Here is a 17,664-nt window from a genome sequence, read left to right as displayed (position 1 = left end):
TGCCCTGCGCAGCTGACTCGAGGTAATTGGTCCATCTTTATCTACTGGGCCCCCTTCTGTGGCCTATCCATCATGCCCATTGTGTATTTCTTTCCAGTGGTTGGGAGGTGTGGAGGCAGTAGCGAGAAAATATAGTTGTATTTGCAGAGGCCTGGACCCAGCCCAGGCAATCAAGAAGAGGCGGGGGGCAATCTGTCACATGGGCCCCAGACCTGGGCACCAGCCTCGATCATCTTCAGAGGGAATTCAGAAACAAGGTGTACGGCAGTCACTTTCAGTTACCTCGCATCTCCAGTCCAGGCCCAGTACAGGACCTCTATTGGGGGTGGGGACCAACCAGCAGTTTTCCAAAACAGGGGGGAGGGGTAGGGCTCCAACAGGAGTAGATCATACCCTCCTAGGAGGCCTCCCCCACACCACAACAGGGGGAAGTGCCCCATCCACCAACCGGTGTAGGGTACTTAGCACAGCAGTGAATATTGGCCTTGAGCAGTAAGGAACGCTGCAGTCCAATAATGAATGGTCCCATGTGCCGGGGCCACATAAGTCTCTCTCCATGCCCGGGGGGAGGGTACTGTATCACCGCAAGCCGGGGGGTAGTGTTGCACATATCTCAGCAAGAGGGAAAGGTCACCCCTAATATGAAGTCAGCACAGTTGCCTTCAGCATGCTATTCGGGAGGGGCCTCCCCGCACGAGTGCAGCACAGGTATCGGCCCCTCTCTCCATCACAAAGGCAGCGTCTGTCCCTCAGCAGAGTCTCTTAGTTCTCTAGTCGCCGAGGGAGGGTGCATCAAGACCACCATGTCTGCTCCCACAGTTCCCCGGCCCCCAGGCTACTCTTCTCCTGTGGCCCCTGTGGTCCACTCGTACCGCATGGCTGCCCCGGCGGCCATCTTGGTCAGGCCCTCAGGGTGGGGTAGATTGTAGTGGAATTAAATAGATTGTAGTGCGGTCGTTTGAATGGGGTAGATTGGAGTAGGGTACTTTGGGGTGGAGTGGTGTAGGGTAGATTGAGTGAAGTGGGTTAGATAAGATTGGAGTGGGGAAGATTTGAGTGGCATGTGGAGGTATGGAGTGAAGTGGGGTAGGGTAGATTGGATAAAGTAGAATGGATTGTGGTAGATTTAGTAGAGTGGAGTGGGGTACATTGGGTGGGCTGGAGTGGGTAGATTAGAGTGGGGTAGAATGGAGTGGGGTATATTTAAGTGGAGTTGGATAGTTTGGATTGGAGTCGAAATTAGAGTGGAGTGAGAAAGACTGGGGGAGAGTGGAGTCTAGTGGGTAGATTAGGAGGAGTGGGACACACTGTGCTGATTAGAGTAGGGTAGATTGGAATGGAGTGGGATAGATTGGAGTGTGGTAGACTGAAGTGGGATGATTGGAGTTTGGCAGTTTGGATTAGAGTATTTTGGAGATGGGTAGTTTGGAGCCAGGTAGTTTGGAATGGGGTAGCTTGGAGTGGGTAGATTGGAGTGGGGTAGACTGCAGTGCACCAGCCCAATTTTATTTTGCAAGTGCCTCCAGGGATCACCTAGTGTTTACTGTTCTCTTGGCTGGGTGGTGGATAGCCATGATCACAGAGTTTGAGGGGGGGTGATGATTTAAGTGTAGAGAGAGACACTGTGGGTAGGAATGGAGAGGGAAAAAAGAAAGAAGATGAACTGTGAGGTAAAAACAGAAAGGGGGAGAAGAAAAGGGAAACATTGAGAACAGAGGAAAGATAAGGAGAGAGTGAACAGCAGCAAGAAGAGAAAAAAAGACCCCAGAGGCATTGTGGCAATATGAATGGACTTCGGCCTGTAGAAGTAGAAGGAAATGGATGGGGTATACTGGTGTTGGTGTCCTGATGTAGAATGGAATAGGGCAGATTGGGTGTGGAGTGGAGTGAGGAAGCTGGATAGATTAGCATGGTACATTGTAGTGGGGTAGATTGGGGTGGAGTGGGTAGATTGGAGTGGAGTAGATTGGAGTAAAGTGGGGTAGACTGGAGTATTTTAGAGTGGCCTTCGGCCTGTAGAAGGAAAGGGATGGGGTAGACTGGAGTTGGTGTCCTGGTGTAGAATGGAATAGGGTAGATTGGGTGTGGAGTGGAGTGAGGAAGATTGGCACAGAATGGAGCAGGTTGGACTGGGATAGACTGGAGTGGGGAAGCTGGATAGACTAGCATGGTACATTGTAGTGGGGTATATTGGGGTGGAGTGGGTAGATTGGAGTGGAGTAGATTGAAGTAAAGTGGGGTAGACTGGAGTATTTTAGAGTGGGGTTGGATAGAGTGGTTTGTGGTAGATTGGGGTGCTGTGATGTAGATTGGAGTGGGGCAGATTAGGTTAGGGCAGGGTAGATTGTAGTGGAATGAAGTAGATTGGAGTGTGGCCGTTTGGATGGGGTAGGTTGGAGTAGGATAGTTTGGGGTGGAGTGGTGTAGGGTAGATAGAGTAAAATGGGTTGGATTGGAGTGGGGTAGTTTCGAGTGGCATTTCGTAGAGTGGAGTGAAGTGGAGTAGAGTAGACTGGGTAGACTAGAATGGAGTAGGGTAGATTGGATGGACTGGAGTGGGTAGATTGAGGAAGAGTGGAGTGGGGTATATTTGAATGGAGTGGGGTGGAGTAGAGATGGATAGTTTGGAGTGGAGCCAAGGCTGGAGTGGAGTGAGCTAGATTGGGGAAGAGTGGAGTGAATTGGGGTATATTAGGGTGGAGTAGGATAGATTGGGTTGATTAGAGTAGGGTAGATTGTAATGGAGTGGGGTAGATTGGAATGAAGCAGATTGAAGAGGGATGATCTGAGTTGGGCAGCTAGGAGTGGAGTGTATTGGAGTGGGGTAGTTTGGAGTGGAATAGACTAGAGTGGGGTAGATAGGGTAGAGTGGAGTGAGACATATTGACGTAGATTGGAGCAGATTGGGGTAGACTGGGGAAGAGTGGCGTGCACTAGATTAAGGTAGATTGGAGTGGAGTTGGGTAGATTGCAGTGGGTAGAGTGGTGAGGAATAGATTGGAGTACAGTGGAGTAGATTGGAGTGGTGTGGAGTAGAATGGAGTGGGGTGGAGTAGAGTTGGATAGTTTGGAGTGGAGCCAAGGCTGGAGTGGAGTGAGCTAGATTGGGGAAGAGTGGAGTGTATTGGGGTAGATTAGGGTGGAGTAGGATAGATTGGGTTGATTAGAGTAGGGTAGATTGTAATGGAGTGGGGTAGATTGGAATGCAGCAGATTGAAGAGGGATGATCTGAGTTGGGCAGCTAGGAGTGGAGTGTATTGGAGTGGGGTAGTTTGGAGTGGAATAGACTAGAGTGGGGTAGATAGGGTAGAGTGGAGTGAGACATATTGAGGTAGATTGGAGCAGATTGGGGTAGACTGGGGAAGAGTGGCGTGCGCTGGATTAAGGTAGATTGGAGTGGAGTTGGGTAGATTGCAGTGGGTAGAGTGGTGAGGAATAGATTGGAGTACAGTGGAGTAGATTGGAGTGGTGTGGAGTAGAATGGAGTGGGGTAGACTGGAGTGGTGTATATTGGAGTGGAGTAGATGGGGGAGTAGTAGATTGGAAAGGAGTGGTGTAGAATGGAGTGGAGAAAAGTAGACTGAAGTAGAGAGGAGTAGACTGGAGTGGAGTGGGTTGAGGTACATTGGAATGGGGTAGATTAGGGTGAAGTCAGGTAGACTGGAATGGGTAGACTGGGTGGATTATAGTGGGGTAGACTGGAGTGAAGTGCGGTAGATCGGAGTGGAGTGGGGTGCATTGAAATGGAGAGGTTCGGGGTAGATTAGAGTGGGTCGGATTGGATGGGTTAGATTGGATTTGAGTAGTTTGGGGTGGACTGAGATAGAGTAGGTTGGAGTGGGGTCAAATGGGTTATATTGGACTGGAGTGGGGTTGATTTGAGTGGCATGTGGTAGATTAGAGTAAAGTTGAGTGGGGTAGATTGTTTAGAGTGGAATGGAGTGTGGTAGATTGGGGCAGAGTGGACTGGTATAGATTAGAATGGGGTTGACTGGAATGGGGTGGGATAAATCGGGGTAGATTGGAATGGAGTAGATTGGAGAAGATAGGGGTAGATTGGGGAGGAGTAGACTGGAGTACGGCAGATTGGGATGGCGTGGGGAGGGGTAGATTGGAGAGTGGTGGACATGGGTGGAACGGGTTAGACTGGAGTGGAGTGGGGTAGATTTGAGTGGAGTATGGTAGACTGGAGTGGGGTAGATTAGAGTGGAGTGGGGTAGAATAGAGTGGAGTGGGGTTGGATAGATTGTAGTGGAGTTTGGAGTGAGTGGGGTGGGGTGTATTGGAATGGAATAGTTTGGAGTGGGGTAGATTGGAGTGGATTCTGGTGGAAACTAGTGGTTGGATTGGGGTACACTGGAGTGGGGTTGATTGGGGTAGACTGGAGTTGACTGGATTGGTCTGGGGTAGATTTGATTGGAGTGCAGTAGATTGGGGTTGAGTGGAGTAGACTGTAGTGGGATTGGGTTGAATGGGATAGACGGAGTGGGGTAGATTGAACTGGAATGTAGTAGTTTGGCATGGAGTGGAGTGGGGTAGATTGAAGAGGAGTGGGGTAGAATGGAGTGGGTAGCCTGTAGTGAGGTAAACTGGAGTGGAGTAGGGTAGTTTGGATCGTAGTGGGGTGGATTAGGGTAGATTGGTTTGGAGTGGGGTAGACTGGGTTAGAGAAGGGTAGAATGGGTCAGAGTGGGGTAGACTGGGTTAGAGAAGGGCAGACTGGGTTAGAGTGGAATAGACCGGGTTAGAGTGGGGTAGATTGAAGTGGGATAGATTGGAGTGTTGTGGGGTAAATTGGAGTGGGGTAGAGTGGGTAAATTAGGGTGGGGTAAACTGAGTGGAGTAGGGTAGACTGGAGTGGAGTGGGGTAAATTTGAGTGGAGTAGATTTGGGTAGATTGTAGCAACGTGGTTTGGGGTGGGGTAGATTGTAGCAAAGTGGTTTGGGGGGTAGATTGGGGTACATTGGAGTGGAGTGGGATAGACTGGTGCGAAGTGGGGTAGATGGGAAAGGGGTATAGTGGACTGGGGTAAGTAGTGTGGAATGGAGTGGCGTGTTGTGTCGTGGAATGAGTGGTGTAGATTGGAGTGCCATGGAGTTGAGTAGGGTAGCATGTCACAGAGTGTCTCAGAGTGGAGGGGCGTAAAGTGGAGTGGCATGGCGTGGCACAGAGCGGAAGGGCATAGAGTGGAATGGCGTAGTGTGGAGTATGCATGGTGATGTAGCGCCCTGCCATTACAGAAACAAATTTTAATTGAAAATGACCATTACATTTGCACAGAAATACAATTTTACTAAACATAAACAATAATTTGTGCAAATGTCATCATCTAATATATTGATGTATTTTGATCGTATTCAAATATTTGTTTCCACCACACTTCAGAATTACAAAAAAGTGCTTCATTTGTACTAAATCTGATATATTCTGAAAAATCAATACAGTAGATTTTTTGTGTTGTGTGCTAGAGATAAAGAACATCCCTTCTCGTCTTACGTGGGTACTCAGCAGCATTGTCACATAAAGTTTGTCACTTTAAAGTCAGAGAAAGACAAATAAACAACAAGCTCCCTGGAAGAGAGAGCCCGACATTTGACCTCTGCCATTGAATGCACAGCAAATGTGACAAGATAAGAACAATATTTAAAGCCTCTTCACAGAAAGCGAGTTAGTGGAAGAACACAGTAAACAAGGTTTGGGAAACAGGAGGGACAAACTCAAGCTGGACAGCCTAAACCAAATAAAGGTAGAAAATAGAAAGCAAGAAAATGTGAGTGACAGAGCAAACAACAAATGGTAAGCAATGAGCAGAATGCATTCCTAGATCAGTTTTCTGAATGTCCCCAAGCTGCCTTTAGCAAACCAGACAGCTGTAGGCTACTACCTAAAAAGCACTGTAGGACTCAATCACCCTTAATAACGAGGAAGAATATTCCACCAAGAGGGCATAAAGATGGAAAAAGCACAGCCTCAACACACAGACCAGTTGAATCTATGAGCCAAAAGTGAGGTCCTGGAGCACAGAGGGTGCCTCTGGACATACTTAGTCAATTTATTTGAATGATGGCAATTTTATGGAAGGCTTTGCATGTTAAGCAAAGCACCTTAGCCCAATATGCATTTGTATAGGCGAGACAGGAGGTTTGTGTGTGAGAGGGTAGACGTCAAACTAGTGCTTTATTTGCTTTTATTTGTGCCAGGGCCCTCATTAGGAGGCCACTATTGCAGCTGTCAGCGTTTCCAGTTACAGTAACAACACAACTACTAACCATCACACTTCTACAGGTGTTACAATTCTGACTATTCCAGGCACCCAATGGTATAAGAATGCTGTGGGCAGCAGTTATTAGTCATTTGTCATGTCTGTTGAATTAACAAAAACTGTTGTTGTACTCACCTACTAGATTAGACAAACAGCACCACTATGTGGCAGACTGTCATAATTGCTAGTGTTGACAATTAAGTGCTGCTGCTGAGCACCAGAAACCACCAGCTCAAAATAAGCACAGCAAAAACCCTGAGTTGGGAAGACTGTGTGATGGGGTGCATGTCAAACCCTAAGACAGGAGGACAGTGTGCACATGAGAGGGGATAGACGTCCAACCCTGAGAAGACTGTGTGCATGTGTGAGGAATAGGCATCAAACCCTGAGAGGAGAGGACTGTCTAATATGCCATGTTTTTCAGGAGATCCAAACAAGTTGCAAGAATTCCTCGATGCTCTGACAGTCTATTTTGCATTCCAACCATCTCAATTTGCGCAAGATAAAACAAAAGTGGGATATTTAATCAGCGCCCTGTCTCGTCCTGCCTTGGCCTGGGTGACTCAGTTGGTAGCCTCCAATGACCATGAGCTGTCTGACTATTCAGCTTTTGTCACTGCATTTAAACAAATGTTTGAAGGCCCGGGATTAGAGTAGTCTGCGGAGGAAGCTTGATCTGATATCCAGCAAGATACCCCAGGTGTTCTACAATATATAACGCGTTTCAGACAACTGGCAGCAGAGACTACATGGGTGGAACGTACTCTTGTAACACTGTTTCGTAGAGGTCTTCGAAAAGAGATAAAAGACAAACTAGTACATTCAGCTAGAGTGGAAGATTTACAAGGCTTAATGAATTTAGCGCTCTCTATAGAGTATGGTCTACAGGAACGCCGTCTAGAAAAGAGAAAGAATCGTGGACCTTCTCATGCAGGGAACCTACGTACCATCATCCATAATTCTGAAGAGTCGCAACCTAAATTACGAGAAGCGACAGAAGGGGAACCAATGCAAATAGACACTGCTCGTGGCCCTCTCACTGCTAGTGAGTGCAAAAATAGACGGAGAAAAGGGTTATGGACCTCATTACAACCCTGGCGGTCGGTGTTAAAGTGGCGGTAATACCGCAAACAGGCCGGCGGAAAAAAAAATGGGATTACGACCATCGCGGAAACTGCCAACATAGACAGCCACTTTAACTCTTCGACCGCCACGGCGGTACAAACAAACAACAAGGCGGACACCACCAACAGACAGGCAGAAGACAATGTACCGCCCACCCTATCACAGCACAGCTATCCACCACCTTTTCCGGGGCGGAACCAACGCGAATAAAAACACGGCGGAAACAGTACACAAAAGGGAAAACACTCACCTCTCCACATCCCACGAGGAACAGGACACCATTGAGCAAGAACTGCAGATCCTGCCGCCGATGGTCTTCCTGCTCCTCTATCAGGAGCTCCAACGACGGCGACCACAGTGAGTACTGCCCCTACAACACAGGGAAGGGGGGAGGGAAAAGAGAGTGACACACACACGTAACACGCAATACCCCCACCCCCACCCCCACCCTCACCCACAACACCATACACACAGATACATGCTGCAACATTACACATACACCCCCCCCATTCCCCTTGAATAACGCAAGGACAAAAGGGAATAATTTGAACAATTATAAAAAAAAGAAAAAATCCATCAGTCAAAAAAATCCAGTATATACAATTATGTACACCAACTACACAAGTCCAGATAGTGCACCAATCATTGTCCGTGGACCACTGGGTCCTAAATGCATGGGCGAGGCCCACACTAGATACCTGACTCCAAACAGAGAGAACACTGGAGGGGCATCACATAGAAAATATACAGGCACCTCAGGGGGAGGGGGGGCACCTCAGCCTGATGAACGTACGATGCCACTGCTCCACGAGGGGGCTCCGTACCCATTGATGTATCCTGGGGAGTGCATAGCCACAGTCTCTCAAGACTCTCCAGTGGGTGGTTTGCCCACTGCTTTATCCTGGGAAGTGCAAAGCCACAGTCTCTCAAGTCTTTACAGTGGGTGGTTTGACCACTGCATTATCCTGGGGAGTGCAAAGCCACAGTCTCACAGTCATTCCAGTGGGTGGTTTGCCCATTGCTTTATCCTGGGGAGTGCAAAGCCACAGTCTCTCAAGTCCCTCCAGTGGGTGGTTTGCCCACTGCTGCATCCTGGGGAGTGCAAAGCCACAGTCTCTCAAGTCCCTCCAGTGGGTGGTTTGCCCACTGCTGCATCCTGAGGAGTGCAAAGCCACAGTCTCTCAAGTGGATAACAGTCTCCACTCATTCTGGAGGGGGCTTGGTGCCCAGAGTGCTTCATCCTGCCAAGGTCTGAGGTAGTGGATGTATCCCTCCACTGGTTCTGGAGGGGGCTTGGTGCCCAGAGTGTTTCATCCTGCCAAGGACTGAGGTAGTGGAGGCCTTTCTCCACTGGTTCTGGAGGGGGCTTTGTGCCCAGAGTGCTTCATCCTGCCAAGGACTGAGGTAGTGGATGTATCTCTCCACTGGTTCTGGAGGGGGCTTGGTGCCCAGAGTGCTTCATCCTGCCAAGGACTGAGGTAGTGGATATGATACTCCACTGGTTCTGGAGGGGGCTTGGTGCCCAGAGGGCTTCATCCTGCCAAGGACTGAGGTAGTGGATGTGATACTTCACTGGTTCTGGAGGGGGTTTGGTGCCCAGAGTGCTTCATCCTGCGAAGGACTGAGGTAGTGGATGCCTTTCTCCACTGGTTCTGGAGGGAGCTTGGTGCCCAGAGTGCTTCATCCTGCCAAGGACTGAGGTAGTGGATGCCTTTCTCCACTAAAAGTGATGCTTCATGGAAGCTGCCCAGGCTCCTGGAACTCACCACCAGCCTCGGACGACTGACCACTGGGGATGGCAGCCATGTCTGCGGTGGTGCCACTGGCTCAGGATGTCGCGGGGCCACTGGGGGTGCTTGCGGCAGTGTCAGTCGCGGCGCGGCTTGCGGCGGCGGTCTCTGTGGCGGCGGTGCTGGCGGCTGGATCTGTGGCGGCGGTGCTGGTTGCGGGCTCTGTGGCAGCGGTGCTGGTGGCGGGCTCTGTGACAGCGGTGCTGGTGGCGGGCTCTGTGACAGCGGAGCTGGCGGCAGGCTCTGTGACAGCGGTGCTGGCGGTGGGCTCTGTGACAGCGGTGCTGGCGGCAGGCTCTGTGGCGGTGCAGGTGGCGGTCTTCTCTGCTGTACAGGTTGGTGTTGATGTGGAAGGAAGGTGTGACACTGGTCACTCAGTCGGTGCCACCATGCCCTGTCGTGACCTGCCCTTCAGGTTCTGGCCCTTCCCAACCTTTGATAGTGGCGCAGCTGTCTTGCCACTATCCCCTTTCCCTGACCCCTTGGTGGCAGGTGTTTTCTGCTTCTCCTACCGGGATGCAGGCAACTTTTTTAGCTTGGCAGGTGGCGGAATGTCCTTGCCCTCGCTCCGTGGCACACTGGCAGCCTTGATGGTTGGCGCACTCCAATAGCCCGCAGTTGCTGGCCCCACTGTGGCAGGGGATGTGATGGCTGAGGTGCTGGGTTGGGACCTGGAAAGCCTGGCCCTAGGGGACGGACGGGGGGGGGAGGTGTAGGGAAGAGGTCAATATTAGCCAGGAAAGGTTTTTTAGACACACTGGGACGGGTAGATGGAAGGGGTTTGGGAGTGGAGGAAGAGGTAGTGGTTGTGGGAGGTGTACGTCTGCTGAATTTGGGTGAATGGGCATGGGCCGGAGGCTGTTGTGAGGAGGATGGCTGTTGGGTGGGTGTGTGCCTGCGTTTGTGTACTTTGGGAGGAGGGCTCATTGACACACTGGGAGAGGACACAGGGGTTGTGTGAATGGTAGTGGGGATGGTGAGTGCACGTGAGTGGTGTGTGGTGATGGGCGTGCTGGTGATGGAGGTAGTGGCTGAAGATGTAGTGCATGCAGGTGTGAGTGGAGACAAGACTGGGAGGGAAGAGGGAGACGTGGAGGAGGAGGAAACAGTGGAGGCAGTGGATGTTGGTATGTCTGCATTGGTATGATGCTTGTGTGAGTGCTTGTGGGATGTGTGGTGCTTATGTTTGCCTGAGCCACTTTTGTGTGTTGAGGTGTGTGCATGGTGGTCTGATGGTGTGCTTGGGATAGGCTGAGGTACAGGGGATTGGGTCTGGGTGGAGGAAGTTGGAGGGGGAGGCTGGACACAGGGACAATGGCTGCCATCAGTGCTGAGGCCAGAGGCTGAAATGCTCTCTGTTGGGCTGCCTGGCCAGAATGAATGCCCTCCAGGTATGCATTTGTTTGTTGCAAATGCCTCTCAACACCCTGGATGGCATTCACAGTGGTAGACTGGCCAACAGTGAGGGATCTCAGGAGGTCAATAGCCTCCTCACTGAGGGCAGTAGGGCTGACTGGGGCAGGGCCTGAGGTGCCTGTAGTGAAGATGCCCACCCTCCTGAGTGAGTGGGCACGGGACATACGCTGAGGGGCTGCTGGGAGGGCGGTGCTGGTGGGGGGGTGGCGGCTGTACCTGTTGATGCGGGGGGCATAGAGGGGCCCGCAACCGCAAGGGAACTCCCATCAGAGGAGGAGTCGCTGTCACTGCTGTCACCTCCTGTCCCCACCGTGGAGCTCCCCTCGCCCTCCGTCTCACTGGTGGCTTCAGATTCCATTGTTTCGCCCTCCAGGGCCAAGTGGGATGCAGCTCCCTCCTGCTCCGGTGCCACTGCTCCTCCGCCTGATGATGCTATTGCACACAAGAACAGGGAGACCACAAAAAGGGGGGGGAGGGGAGACAGAAGAAAGACATGCTTAGTGCATGCAACACCACTAATGTTGGCGAACACTACAGACACAGCAGCCCTCTGCACTACGCCATGCACTTATAGTTCCTAGATTATTCACATGTCCATGGGGGATAAGGCCTAAGCCCGATTGAAGTCACAGAAGTCTGACTAGGTGTAGATGGCACTAACCACTAGTGGGGATGGGGTTCCACTGAACCTGCCTCACAAGGGACCTTGCCTACCAAGCTCGCCCTGGCCTAGGGGAACCCACTGCCCACCTCCCCCACCCAGACAACTCGTAATGCGCGCAGAGTCAGATGAATGTGACAGTACTCACCCCCTTGTAGCTGCTGTGATGCCCTCAAGCGCCCATCCAACTCCGGATATGCCACAGCCAAGATCTGGAGCATCAGGGGGGTCATGGTGAGACAGGCACCCCTCCCACGTTGGGAGGCCATCCCCAGCTGGGCCTCCGCCGTCTTCTTGCTCCAGCAGCGAAGGTCCTCCCATCTTTTCCAGCTGTGGGTGCTCTGTCTGTGGTGGACCCCCCCAGTGTCTGGACGTCCTTGGCGATGGCACGCCAAATATCCTTCTTCTGGTGGGCGCTGACCTAGAGGAATAGTACAGGGGAAAAGGGAATTCTTTACTTGTCCGAACCGTCATACTCATTGGCCCTGACGGACATACACTCACCGTCCGCTCATGCAGGCCTCAGTCCCCCCACCCCCATGTATCTTCCATCCACACCACTCCAAACAGGCATTGCCCATGCAGCATGCTCACAGTGTACTCACCTGTTTGTCTGGAGGACTGTACAGTTGTGTGTACTGTGGGAGGACCCCATCCACTAGTTTCTCCAACTCCTCCGAAGTAAAGGAAGGGGCCCTTTCCTCAGACACATGAGCCATCATCGCTTCCAGACTGAGGTCACAGCAGCACTTGCAGTGTTGGTCTTCTCCTGTTGAAGGTCAGGTATCAAGTGACCTTTACCGTCGGCGTATATCGTCATTGGCTCCTGGGACCCATAGGGTCCAATGTTAACCAATGCAGGATTGGGCCACAGTCTTCGACCGCCTACCGCGACGGTGTAGAACGCCAGTGCTGTTACCTCATATCCCCTTGTCCCACCTTACAGGTCAGGCAGACGCCATTTCAGGGGGACACATGGCATTAATAATAACTGCGTCACACCTATCTAGGCCTTGCATACACACAGTAACAGGCACATTGCGGATTAATAAATGTGTGCAAATTACATTTTGTGATACCTCAGCGTTGGCTGACTCTCTGCTCGCTCTTCTCCAAAAGGCACGTCCGCTGGGGCAGGTGATGAGATGGCAGCATCCTCCGGTGTACAGACCGCTGGTGGACCTGTCGACAATGGAAGAGAGACACGTAATAGTCACCTACAGACTTAATCGTGCAACAATCCATGAACTGTGTGCCCAGTTGGAGCCAGACCTGAAGTCAGCTATCCGCCATCCCACAGGGATACCCCCTCTAGTGCAGGTCCTGTCAGTACTCCATTTCCTGGCAAGTGGGTCTTTTCAAACAACAGAGGCCATTGCATCAGGGATGTCCCAGCCAATGTTCTCTGGCGTGCTGTCCAGAGTGCTGTCTGCCCTGCTGAAACACATGTGCAGCTACATTGTTTTCCCTCAGGTGGAGGATTTGCCTACAGAGAAAGGTGACTTCTATGCCCTGGGACACATCCCCAACATCATAGGTGCCATTGATGGGACACATGTGGCCTTGGTGCCGCCACGCAGGAGTGAACAGGTGTACAGAAACCGGAAGAGCTACCATTCGATGAATGTGCAGATGGTGGGTTTGGCCGACCAGTACATCTCCCATGTGAATGCCAAATTTCCTGGCTCAGTGCATGACGCTTACATTCTGAGGAATAGCAGCATCCCTTATGTGATGGGGCAACTCTAGAGGCACCGTATGTGGCTAATAGGTGAGGACAAAGACCCTATACAGTGTGAATAGTTGCCTGGGTATGGGGTTGTCCCTACGGGTTAGTGTGTGTCTAACAGTTGTCCCTCGAAATTTGCAGGTGACTCTGGGTGCCCCAACCTGACATGGCTACTGACCCCAGTGAGAAATCCCAGGACAAAGGCAGAGAAATGCTACAATGAGGCACATGGGCGAACTAGGAGGGTGATCAAACGGACCTTCGGCTTCCTGAAGGCCAGGTTCCGGTGCCTCCATATGACAGGTGGTTCTCTCTACTACTCACCAAAGAAGGTGTGCCAGATCATCGTGGCCTGCTGTATGCTGCACAACCTGGCTTTGCGACGACAGGTGCCTTTTCTGCAGGAGGGTGGTCCAGCTGGAGGTCTTGTGGCAGCTGTGGAGCCTGTGGACAGTGAAGAAGAGGAGGCAGGAGAAGAGGATATCAACAACAGAAACAATGTTATCCAGCAATACTTCCAGTGAGACACAGGTAAGAAGATGTCACTGCCTCACACATCTCATACTATTGTTTGAGCTATCATAAGTCTGTCATTTTCACTCAGTGTATGGACCCTGACTTGTCACTTTGCCTTTCCATTTAACAGATGTGGGTCCCACTTTGTGACCTCTGCTATATTTCCTCCAGCCCTACAGCTGTGTTTCATCGGTATGTGGACAATTAAATTTACATTGCTATATTCCATAGTAATTGCAATTACACATTTGTGAAAGCACAGACTGACTCCAGATTGTTTTGTGATTGATGTGTGTTTATTTCTCTGCAAGTAAGTGGAGGGGGTTGTAAAATGGGCAGGGGTGATGGTGGAGGAATGTCCATGGCAGAGTCCAGTCTATTTGTTTCACAGGTGCATTGTCCAAAGGGGCATAGGAAGTGGAGCAAGGGCAGTTGAAAGATGGACAGGGTGACAAAATGGGACAGAAGGGTGACATTCAGTGGGGTCTCATTTCCTGGCGGGGGTCTTGGCAATGTTTCTGTCTTGTTCCTGGATCTCAAGGACCGTTTGCAGGGTGGCTCTCCATCTGCAGTGGGTGGGGTGCTGGTGTTGTGGTCCTGTGGCGGTCCCTCCTGTCCACTAGCGCCAGTGGAGGTGGAGGGATGATCATCCAGGCTAGTGTCTGGGGCTCATTGTTGTGCCACAGTGTCCCTCCTGGTGTTGACAAGGTCTTGCAGCACCCCTACAATGGTGACCAGGGTGTTGTTAATGGACTTCAGTTCCTACCTGAGCCCCAGATAGTGTTCCTCCTGCAGCCGCTGGGGCTCCTGAAAGTTGGCCAGTACCGTTGCAATCGTCTCCTGGGAATGATGGTACGCTCTCATGATGTTGGAGAGGGCCTCATGGAGAGTGGGTTCCCTGGGCCTGTCCTCCCCTGTCGCACAGAAGTCCTCCCAGCTCCCCTGTTTTTCTGTTTCTCTGTCCCCTGAACCGTGTGCCCACTGCCACTGCCACTGCCCCCAGGTCCCTGATTTTCTTGGGTTGGTGGGTTTGCCTGGGTTCCCTGTAGTGGTGGACACACTGCTGCTTGGCGTGTCCTGGGAACAGAGGGATGGGCCTGCCTGGTGGGTGCTGTGGTGGTGTTTCCTGAGGGGGGAGGCTCTGTGGTGGCTTGTGCCAGTGTCAGGGGAACCGACTGTCCCCTGGTCCCTGATGGGCTGGGCTGGTCATCTTGATCCAGTTGTGCAGAGCTGCTGTCATCACTGTGGGCCTCTTCTGTGGGGGAGCTGGATATGTCTGGAACCTCCTGTCCAGTGACGTTGGGTAGGGGTCCTGCAGGGGTGTAAAGGCATGATTATTGCATCTGTGTGTGCCATCGTGTGCAATGGGTGAGTGACCCTGTACTCCAGTGCTTGCATTCTTGTATAGGTCCTTGTGTGATATTTGGTTTGGGGTCTGTTTGGGTATCTGTAGTGGACATGCTGTAGTGATGGGTGTCCATGCTTTGGTGTTGCATGCAGGGCTTGATGTTGGGATGGGTGGGTTGTGATAGTGGGACATATGTGAGGTGTTGAAGTGATGGGGGTGAGGGTGGGGGTATGTGATGGCATGCAGGTAGGGTGGGGGATATAATAGTTAAGAGTTGACTTACCAGAGTCCCTTCCTCCTGCTACTCCTGCAAGGCCCTCAGAATGCAGCATTGCCAAGACTTGCTCCTCCCATGTTGTTAGTTGTGGGGGAGGAGGTGGGGGTCCACCGCCAGTCCTCTGTACTGCAATCTGGTGTCTGGAGACAATGGAACGCACCTTCTCCCGTAGGTCGTTCCACCTCTTCCTGATGTCATCCCTAGTTCTTGGATGCTGTCCCACTGTGTTGACCCTGTCGATGATTCTGCGCCATAGCTCCATCTTCCTAGCAACAGAGGTGTGCTGCACCTTTGATCCGAATAGCTGTGGCTCTACTCAGATGATTTCCTCCACCATCACCCTGAGCTCCTCCTCAGAGAACCTGGGGTATCGTTGAGGTGCCATGATGTGGTGTGGGTGATGTGTGAGGTGGTGTGTGTTGTGATGTGTGAGGGGATGTGTTGTGTGTTGTTTGAGGTGCGTGGGTGTTGTGTGAGTGATGATGTTGTGTGTCTGTGGATGCTAGTGTTGTTTCTGGTGTGTGTCTCTCTGGCCTTTTTCGAAATTTTGGTAGTAAGGGTTTGTGGGTGATGTGGGTGTGTGTTTTATATTGTATTGGGTGTGTGGGAGTGGTGCGTGTATGTGTATCAAGTGTGTGTATTTCGAATTGTCCAATGTGGTTGTGTTTTGTAAATGTGTGTATATTTTGAGCTCAGCAGTGTGTACCGCCAATGGAATACCACGTTTGAAAGACCACCGCATGGATTCGTGGGTCGTGATAGTGTGGGCGTATTCCTGTTGGCGTGATGGTGTCAGTTTTGTTATCACTGACCTTTGGTGTGGTGGACTTGTGTTGGTGTCTGGATTATGGCGGTTTCCAAGCTATGGGTCGTAATAGCTGTAGCGGAATTCCGGAGCCGCAGCGGTGTGTTGGCGGTCTTCTGCACGGCGGTAAGTGGGATTTACCGCCAATGTTGTAGTGAGGGCCTATGTCTTTATTGTGGAGCTGCTGGCCACTTGCTTCGTACATGCCCAGTCCGTCCTGTGAAGTCCTCAGGAAACACCAATTCCTGTCCTCTTTGAGAAGGGAGGGGACGGGATTCTCTGAGATACCTTAAATTTGTTTTTCCAAAGAAGATGCAACTGCCCTGTTTCTGTTACCTGTTACACTGCAGTTGCCAGATGGTTGGGAAGAAAGAGCTCTGGCATTATTGGAGTGTGGAGCCAGTAGAATCTATCTGGATGAGACATGGGACATGAAACAAAAAATTCCACGACTACCTAAGGACATTACAGAACAGGTTCATACAGTTGATGGAACCCTATTAGCTTCCGGTCCTGTCATCAGTACTATTCCTACCCTATGTCTATGCTTTGGAAAACATCAGGAACATGTCTCTTTTGATCTGATCTCCTCCCCTATTCATACAGTAATCCTAGGAATACCCTGGTTTACAAGGCATAGTCCTTAAATCAATTGGGAAACCAGAACTATTTCTCTGTCTTCCCAGTTCTGTCAAGACCGTTGTTATGCCTCAGAAACATATTGGTCATCAAAGAAAATGCAGCAGAACCCGAATTAGGGTGTTCCATAAACTCTAATCAGGGGGAATTTAGTCACTTTCTGGATTATATAGACGTGGTCCAAAAAAACATGAAACCAGTACTACCTCCACATAGAGAATGTGATTGTACCATTTCCCTGGAACCTGGAGCTGTTGTCCCCTATGGTAAAATGTACTCTCTTACTGAACCTGAAAAGAAAATACTCAAAGAATACCTGCAAGAAAATATAGAGTGGTCTTATTGCACCATCTTCTTCTCCCGCTGGGGCTCCCCTCTTCTTCGTGCCCAAGAAGACGATGGATCTACGTCTCTGTATAGACTTTCGTGGATTAAATAAAATTACCATAAAAGACAGATATCAAATACCTCCCATCAAAGATATACTGGAAGCAGTCAGAGGGGAGCAGATATTTTCAAAGTTAGACCTTCGGGGAGCATACCATCTTCTAAGAATTAAGGAAAGTGATCAGTGGAAGATCACTTTTCGTACACCTTTTGGTCATTATGAATATAGGGTAATGCCCTTTAGTTTAACCAACGCCCCCTCTATTTTTCAGAGATTCGTGGATTCTGTATTTTCTGACCTTTTAAATCACAACGTAGTAATCTACTTAGATGATATCCTAATATATTCCAGACATCCCGAACATCACACCAGACATGTAATGCAAGTACTAGACAGACTTAGGCAACATCAACTCTACTGTAAACCTGAGAAATGTGAATTTGACAAGACAGAAGTAAAATATTTAGGATATCATATTAGTCAAGTTGGTATTTCCATGGATCCAGAGAAAGTTCAGGCCATCCTAGACTGCCCATCACCCTCGTCTATCAAAGAAAACCAGTGTTTTTTTAGGACTGGCCAACTTTTATTGCCATTTCATTTCGGATTTTGCTCAACAAATTAGCCAAATCTCACAAACCCTCAAAAAAAGAGAGTTCATGGAACGGTTTCATTTGGACGGATGTGGCTGGAAGCGCATTCCAAAA

The sequence above is a fragment of the Pleurodeles waltl genome, chromosome 4_2 (genome assembly GCF_031143425.1).
Source record: "Pleurodeles waltl isolate 20211129_DDA chromosome 4_2, aPleWal1.hap1.20221129, whole genome shotgun sequence".
NCBI lineage: Eukaryota > Metazoa > Chordata > Amphibia > Caudata > Salamandridae > Pleurodeles > Pleurodeles waltl.
This window is presented reverse-complemented; position numbering follows the sequence as displayed.